Source organism: Manis pentadactyla, chromosome 4, assembly GCF_030020395.1.
Source record: "Manis pentadactyla isolate mManPen7 chromosome 4, mManPen7.hap1, whole genome shotgun sequence".
Lineage (NCBI taxonomy): Eukaryota > Metazoa > Chordata > Mammalia > Pholidota > Manidae > Manis > Manis pentadactyla.
The window spans coordinates 120,146,386-120,155,104 of NC_080022.1; the positions used below are offsets into that span (position 1 = coordinate 120,146,386).

General features: G+C 46.3%; 1 pseudogene; it reads left to right on the forward strand.

Moving 5' to 3' along the window:
* Positions 1–5,073: 5,073 nt before the first annotated feature.
* Positions 5,074–8,112, forward strand: LOC130683667 (ferritin heavy chain-like; annotated as a pseudogene).
* Positions 8,113–8,719: the final 607 nt, after the last annotated feature.

Below are 8,719 nucleotides of genomic sequence, written 5' to 3' on the forward strand. Positions count from 1 at the left end.
CATCTGATTATCTTGCAGATTTAGAAGGGGCAGTTCCTAGACTGCTGCAACATCTACAGGAGAAAGGATGGGCTGTGAACAGCACCAAGGTTCAGGGCCCAGTTTGTCTGTAAAGTTCTTGGGGGTTGTCTGGTCAGGTAAAACTAAAGTTATTCCTGAAGCAGGTACAGACAAGGTCCAGCCTTTCCCCGCCCCTACCACTGTGGCAGTATTACAAGAGTTTTGGGGTCTTTTGGGCTACTGGAGAGTGTTTATCCCACATTTGGCACAAATTCTGAAGTCTTTATACCGGTTGGTATGAAAGGGCATCAGGTGGGACTGGGATGAGACATGTGCAGCTGCTTTTACTCCTGCAAAGTGAGCAGTCAAGGCCATACAGGCCTTGAGTGTAATGGACTCAACAAGGCCCTGTGAGCTGGATGTTCAAGTAACTGAAGATGGTTATGGATGGGGCCTTTGGCAGTGGCTTGAATGGTTGCAGCAACTTATTGGGTTCTGGTCACAGCTCTGGAAAGCAACAGAGGTCTGGTACACCTTGATAGAGAAGCAACTGGCTGCTGTGTACCACACCTTTTTGGCTATGGAGCCCATTGCTGGAACACCTCCAAGAAAGGTAATAACCACCTATCCCATCATGGGGTGGGAGTGAGACTGGACCCAAAGGCCAAGGAGTGGCGTGGCACAGACACCTACACTGGCCAAATGAGGTGCATATTTATAGCAGTGTAGTACCCTACTAGCCCCTTAAGTGGAAAACTCCAAAGCTTGTTAAGGCCAGTAACATATACCAGTGAAAAGCAGGAAGAACTTACTTTTGTGCCATTGGTAGCCAAGAGTCCTTATCAGGAGGGAAAAGCCACCATACCTGAAGATGCTTGGTTTGCACACAGCTCCAGTCATGGACAGCCCCCAAAATGGAGGGCTGTGGTTTTCCATCCTAAGACTGAGACAATATGGATGGAGAATGGAGAGGGGAAGAGCACTCAATGGGCGAAGTTGTGGGCAGTGTGGCTCGTGATCACCCAGGAGCCCTCCCCCATAGTTGTCTGCACTGACAGCTGGGCCATCTGTCAGGGCTTGACCCTGTGGCTACCGACATGGTATCATGCCAACTGGATGGTTGAGCACCAGCCCCTTTGGGGGCAAGAGTTGTGGCAAGACCTATGGGCATCTGGTCAGACTTAGACTGTTACTGTATATCATGTGACTGGCCATTTGCCTTTGGCATCCCCAGGGAATGATAAAGCAGACACATTGGCCCAGGTGCACTGGCTAGAAGGAAAGCCTGCCTCTGATGTGGCCCAGTGGTTACATCAGCATTTGTTGTACATGGAGCAAAAGACAATGTAGGCTGTAGCCCATCGGTGGGGCTTGCCATTGACCCTGAAGAAGTCAGCAGAGCCCGGAAGGAGTGCCTTGTGTGCTCTGAGAGGGACTTACACCGAGTCCCACAGCGAAACAGGGCAATAGTAAAGATGCCGATACCCCTTGTCAGGTGGCAGATAGGCTATATTGGACCTGTGCCCATATCAGAAAGATATAGGTATGCCATGGGATGGCTACTGGCCTGTTGGTCACTTTTCCTGCATGTCATGCAGATCAGCAAACCACTGAGAGGGGCCCAGAGCATCTCTTTGCAGCCTATGGCCGGCTGCCAGTGATTGAGAGTAATCAAGGCACCCATTTTACTGGTCATGCATTACAAGAATGGGTGCAGTAATTAGGAATAAAATGGAAGTTTCATGTACCATATAACCTTACCAGGGCAGGCATGATAGAGAGGTACAATGGTTTGTTGAAATCTTGCCTGAAGTTGGACACCAATAGTCTACGGGGTGGTCAGTTCATTTATGGGCAGTGCTATGGCATTTGAATGAGAAGCCATGTAAAGGAGCTTTGAGCCCTGTGGATATGCTCACACACCTTGCTGCATGGGCAAACCAAAGAGGAGTTATTGAATCCAAAAGCAACATTCTGCTACAAGCCCCAACTGTGTTAAACCCTCGAGACTCTGTTGAGTGGACATAGCCCTGAACATTTCAACACATGGACCTGCAATGGTTGGCCCTTCTGGCACCTTGGGGAAAATGCCTGGAAGCTGGCTTCCTGCATATTCCTGGATTAACAGCAGAGTGGCCCCCAAAGATCATGGTAGTGTACCAATGGGAGGTTTTGTGTTATCTTTATGGCCAATGCCTGTACCTCCCCTAGCCCTATACATTGACCATCTATAACTCCCACAGGGTGGGGGGTGAAAGTCTGGTATACTGGACCAGGACAAGATCTCATTCCTGCCACTGTGATTCTTATCACAGGACCACTCTCTTGCACCTATCCTACCTAATGGATGAGTTTTCCCTATGCTGGTGTCATTAAAACATGTACTTATTGCCCTAAAGGTTGTTTTCTTCTACAGTCCTTGTGGCCTGGATGCACCCCCTGGCTGCAGCTGCTGGGTGATGATTGCTCTGAACGCCCTGCCTGTTCAGCTACTGCCTGCCTGTGGAATGGACTTAATCTGCATAGGACTTTGAACCTAGCTGAATCCTCTGGCTTGAGGATTTTCATGATTTTATTGATTTTGCTATTGTATGTTATTAGTTTGGTTACAGTGCTCCAGTTTTCTCACCCAGGGGCCATTGCAGAAGATAGGGAATGAGTAGATTGTTAGGCAAGATTTCTGGAGGGGTGGGCTATGGGGTAAAATTGCAATATTTCCAGACTCTCTCGCCTGGCTTTAGTGCATCTCCACACAATAGGTGTTTCCAAGGGGTGGAGAAAGTTGTCCTTCTCCATAACAATAGGTAATTATAAGGGCTAGTGGGCACGTATCTGAACCAGAGAATTTGGGTGGGGTTCCTTCTGCAGCCGGGTCATGAGAGACACAGGAGAGCAGAAGTGGATGACTGCTTGTAATAAATAAATGGGTTTATCCCAGTTTATTTCTCCCTTTCACTGATTTCAGTTCCAAAGGTATTTTGCCCTGGGATTTTCTCCCTGGAGTTACACTAATACCCATCCTTCTTAAACTATTCAGAAAATAGAAGAGGAAGTCTTCCAAATTCATCCTATGAGGTCACTATTACTCCGATACCAAAACCAAAGTACAAAAAAAGGGAAGGCAGTGGTCTTCACCCAGGGTTGGAAAGGTTTCCTGCTTCATCAGTGCTTGGATTGGAACCTGTGTGGATAAAATTATAACATTCCCAGAGTATCTTGCCAGGATTTAGTACATCTGCATATCCTCAGAGATGGAGAGAAGATCGTCTCCATATCAGTGGGTAATTACCTGGGCAACCCAGGGCGTGTCTGAGCCTGAGAGCTTAAAGGGAGGGGCTTGCTTGCTTGCTTTCTTCTTCAGGAGCAGAGGAGAGAGACTGCCCTGGACTGCAGTTTGTAAGCAGTAAACAGGTTTTAAACTTTATTTATCTCTTTGATTTTGGTTTTTAGATGTACTTTGCCCTGGGATTTCCTCTCCTTGGACTTACATCTGGAGTAGTCGGCAGGAAGCCTCTAAACCCGAAACCTGTTATAATGGGTGCGACCTTTGGGAGGGCTGCTCCTGTGGTTGGTGGGGAGGTCCCAGTGGATGCAGCAGCAGAGGGTGCCTCTTCACTTGTTATTATCCCCCCTAGCTGTAGGGCTTCCAAGTTGGGAACCCCTAGTGGGGAATTGGTCTAGGGTAAAGTACCTCTTAGAGGAGTGGGGCCTTCCCCAGAACTGGGGAAGGGTGGAAACACCGGAAGCTGCCAAATTAGCCCACTGTGAGTTGCAAGACTGCTTGGAGACCTTAGGGGGCTGTGTAGCAGCTAGCATTGTAGGGTCTCTTTTCATCAAGATAGTGGAAATGTTATACAGGAGAAAGAGAGGATTACTGAGGGACTCAGGCAGGAGAGAGACACACTTCAGCATCGCTTGGAGGATATAACGTATGGGATGTTGTTAAAGAAGAGAAACAGTTACAGAAAAGATTGCTCATGCTCCTAGAAGATTCCTTAGCAGCAGCAAGAGGGGAGATGGCAGGCAAAGCCACATTGCAGGAGGCCATGGAGGAGGGGGAACCATTGGTGGAGAAGCCTGAGGGAGAAGAGGAGGAGGTGAGGCCACTGGCGGATCTGCTACCCAGGCCACCTCTGGAGGTACCATCTCCTACTGTTTTAAAGGCCTGCCCACCTGTAATTAAGAAAATAAAAATGAAATAACTGCGGGCTCCTCAGGGGGAGGATCAGCCCCTCCCCAGGTTGTGGAACACTCCATGCTCCACCCCTATACCCAGGATGAGCTGGTGGACATGAGAGTCCAGTATAGGCAGAGGCCTTCAGAATCTCTGCCACATGGCTTTTACATCCCTGGGATGTGGGGGTGGAAAACATTGTTGGGTCGGGTACTGAGATGAGTAGAATGGCTTCCCTGATGACTCACCCTTCCCTCCGGCAGTGGTTGCAAAATGCCCGTCATGCCTCAGGGAATCAGACACTCCTGGAATGGCTGACAGCTGCCATCAGGATAGTTTGGCCTAATCAGGGTGATTTACCATATTTTCCCAGTAGTTGGAAAACATTCGTAGAGCTCCAACAGGTACTGTGGGAATTTGGTATGAAAAACATCATCTATAATATGGACCCCCAGGGCCCTGATGAGGAGGTGTTCACTATAGGAATGAGAAACCTGGTGCTGCATACAGCTCCCACATCTCTCTTTGGGTCCCTAGTGAATACTCTTGCTCCCCACCTAGGGCAACCCATAAGAGAGGCTACTCGTACTTCAGCAGATCTGGGGGAGGTAGAAACAATAAGGGCACGGAGGGAAGTATGGGTCATGGCTGAAAGGAGAAGTGAAAAAGGCCCCATGAAGGACTCAAGGACCCAGATGTGGGGTGATTTGATAAAGGCCAGGATAGCAAAAGAAAAAGTCGATGGGCAGCTCAATAGAATCTTGTTAAACTGTGGCACCAATTAAAGCTAAAGCAGCAGTTCCAGAGTCAAGGCCTCAGGCTTGGCCTGTGTCCCTGCAAAACCTCATGGGAGACAGTACTCAGGATTCACCTGGGCCCTCACCCCCACAGGAGGATGATTGGGCATCACAGTTCAACTGGGGACAGTGGTAGTGTCAAAATCCACACCATGGGGGATACATGGGGACCAGTGGCCACATGTAGAATTAGCAGTTCATTGGTCCCCTGTGAATGTACAACGTGTCCTGGTGCTGGTGGACACAGGAGATGAATTTTCTCTGATTCATGGCAACCCTGAGTGTTTTCCTGGGACCCCAGCTGTGACAGATGGCTATGGGGGGGATGCAATTAGAGTGAAGAAAGCCCAAATCCCACTGGAGATAGGGCATTTACCCCCAAAGGAGTATACCATGTATATTTCCCCCATCCCGGAATATATTTTGGGGGTAGATATCCTGCAGAGCCTGTGGTTACAGACCACTGCAGGTGAGTTCAGACTGAGGGTATGTGTGGTAAAGGCAGTTCTGAGGGGACATGCTAAGCACCCATCTGTAGCTCTGCCTATACCTTGGCAGGTGACAAATATTAAGCACTATAAATTGCCTGGGGGACACAAGGAAATTGGAGAAATTCTGCAGGAGTTGGAACAGGTGGGCATCATAAAGCCCACTCATAGTCCTTTTAATTCCCTAGTGTGGCCAGTGAGAAAGCCAGATAGCTCCTGGTGTATGACTGTGAACTACAGGGAATTGAATAAAGTCACACCCCCTTTGCATGCTGTTGTCCCTCAATAGCAGACATTATGGACACCCTCAGCCATGAACTGGGAACATATCATTACATAGTAGACCTTGCTAATGCTTTCTTCTCTATTGACATAGCACAGGAAAGCCAGGAACAGTTTGCCTTCACATGGGAAGGCTGGCAGTGGACATTCACTGTCCTTCCGCAGGGATATCTCCACAGTCCCACCGTCAGTCATGGACTTGTAGCCCAGGACTTGGCCACATGGAAGAAACAGCAAACCATGCAGTTGTATCACTACATTGATGATATCATGCTCACATCTGATTATGCTTTAGTGCATTTGCATATCCTCAGGGGTGGAGAGAAAGTCATCTCTGTGTCAATGGATAATTACCTGGGCATCCAAGGGCGTGTCTGAACCTGAGAGTTTAAAGGGAGGGGCTGGCTTCCGAGCAGAGGAGAAAGATGGCCCTGGACTGTAATTTGTAAGCAATAAACATGTTTTAAACTTTATTTCTCCCTTTGACTGATTTCGGTTTTTAGAGGTATTTTGCCCCAGAATTTCCTCCCCCCTGGACTTACAGCCTGGCACTTGCCCCACCCTGGCTGGCCTCTGAGATCCAGCCCTCTGCCACCTCCTCATAGCACCCTTGGACAGCCCCAAGGCCCCACAGCCACTCCAGCACTGTGCAGCCTCTGCCTCTGCCACCGCCTCTCAGCCACCTACCCTGATGACCACATACCCCTCGCCAGTGTGCCAGAACTACCACCAGGCCTAGGAGGCTGCTGTCAGCTGCCAGATCGACTTGGAGCGCTATGCCTCCTACATCTACCTTGATCACTGACGTGACTTGAAGAACTTTGCCAAATATTTCTTTACCAATCTCATGAGGAGAGGAAACATGCTGAGAAACTGATGAAGCTGCAGAACCAGCGAGGTGGTTGCATCTTCCTTCAGGATATCAACAAGCCAGACCTGATGACTGGGACAACGGGCTGAATGTAATACAGTGTGCATGGCACATGGAAAAAAACGTGTCAGTCACTACTGGAACTTCACAAACTGACTACTGACAAAAATGTCCATCATTTAAGTAACTTCATTGAAGCTCATTAGACTGAATGAGCAGGTGAAGTCCACAAAAGAAATGGGTGACCATGTAACCAACTTGTGCAAGATGGGGGCCCCCAAATCTGACAGGGCAGAGTGTCTCTGTGACAAGCACACTCTGGGAGAAGTGGTAACTAGAGCTGAGCCTTAGGCTGGCTCCCCAGAGCCACAAGGGTGACTTCCTTGGCTACCAAGGCAGTGCATGCATGTTGGGGTTACCTTTATCTTTTCTGTAAGTTGTACCAAAATATTTACTCAAGTCCTTTCATTTGTACTATCCCTCCAAATAAAGAAATTTGGTACCTTCCCAAAAAGGAAAAGGACAGACCAATATCTTTGATGAACATAGATGATGCAAAAATCTTCAACAAAATATTAGCAAATTGAATTTACTCACCATGATCAGGTGGGATTTATTCCAGGGATTGCAAGGATGTTTCAAAATTCACAAATCCATCAATGTAATAAGCCACATTAACAAAAAGAAGGATAAAAATCATATCATCATCTCAAAAGATGCAGAAAAAGCATTTGACAGAGTTCAACATCTATTTATGATAAAAACTCAACTTTGGGTATACAATGAACATATATCAACATAATAAAGGCCATATATGACAAACACACAGCTAATGTACTCTATGGTGAGAAGCTGAAAGCTTTACCTCTAAGATAAGGAACAAGACAAAGATGTTTCCTCTCCAACTCTTATTCAACACAGTTCTAGAAGTCCTAGCCACAACAATCAGACAAGAATGAGAAAACTTGTCCAAATTGGTAAGGAAGAGGAACATTGTCACTATTTGCAGATGAAATGGTACTATATGTAGAAAACCCTAAAGACTCTACCAAAACACTATTAGAATAAATGAATTCAGAAAAGTTGCAGGATACAAAATCAATATACAGAATTTGGTTGCAATTCTATATACTAATAACAAACTAACAGAAAAGAAATCAAGGAAGCAATCCCATTCTCAGTTGTGTCAAAAAAAATAAATTACCTAGGAACATATCTAACTAAGGAGGTGAGAGACCTTTACACTGAAAACTATAAGACATTGATGAACAAAATTGAAGATGACACAAATAAATGGAAAGATATTCCATGCTCATGGGTAGGAAGAATTAATATTGTTGAAATGGCCATACTACCCAAAGCAATCTACAGATTCAATATAATCCTTAACAAATGGCTTTTTCCTCTGTTTAACAGAACTAAAGCAAGTAATCCTAAAATTTGTATGGAGCCACAAAAGACCCTGAATAGCCAAAGCAATCCTGAGAAAGAAGAACAAAGCTGGAGGTATCACACTCTCTGATTTAAAAAGTTATAGTAATCAAAAGAGTATGGTACTGGCATAAAAATAGATACACTGATTAACTGAACAGAATTGAGAGTCCAGAAATAAACTCAGAATTATATGGTCAACTTATCTGTGAAAAAAGAGGCAAGAATATACAGTGGGGAAAAGACAATCTCTCCAATAAATGGTGTTGGAAAAACTGGAAAGCCACATGTGAAAGGCTGAAAATAGACCATTCTCTTACACTGTGCACAGAAATAAACTCTAAATAGATTAAAGACCTAAATGTGATACCTGAAACCATAAAACTCCTAAAAGAAAACAGGCAGTAAATTCTTGGCTGTTTATCTGGTAACATAAATAGTTTCCTTGAGTTCTATGAGATGTTCTCATTGTAAGGCTGGAGGCACCAAGGGGAGGGATGAGCCTGCATAACAAGCCCAGGCCTCACCAAACAAGGCGAAGAGACCAATAGGTTCCGGTCTGACAACATTCCAGAGCCTGATCAGATAACACTCCCAACTAGAGCCCTTCCCCCGAGCTAAAAGATTAGTGGTAACTTTCCAGTACCTGGCTAAAGGCCAATGAGAGATCTCCACA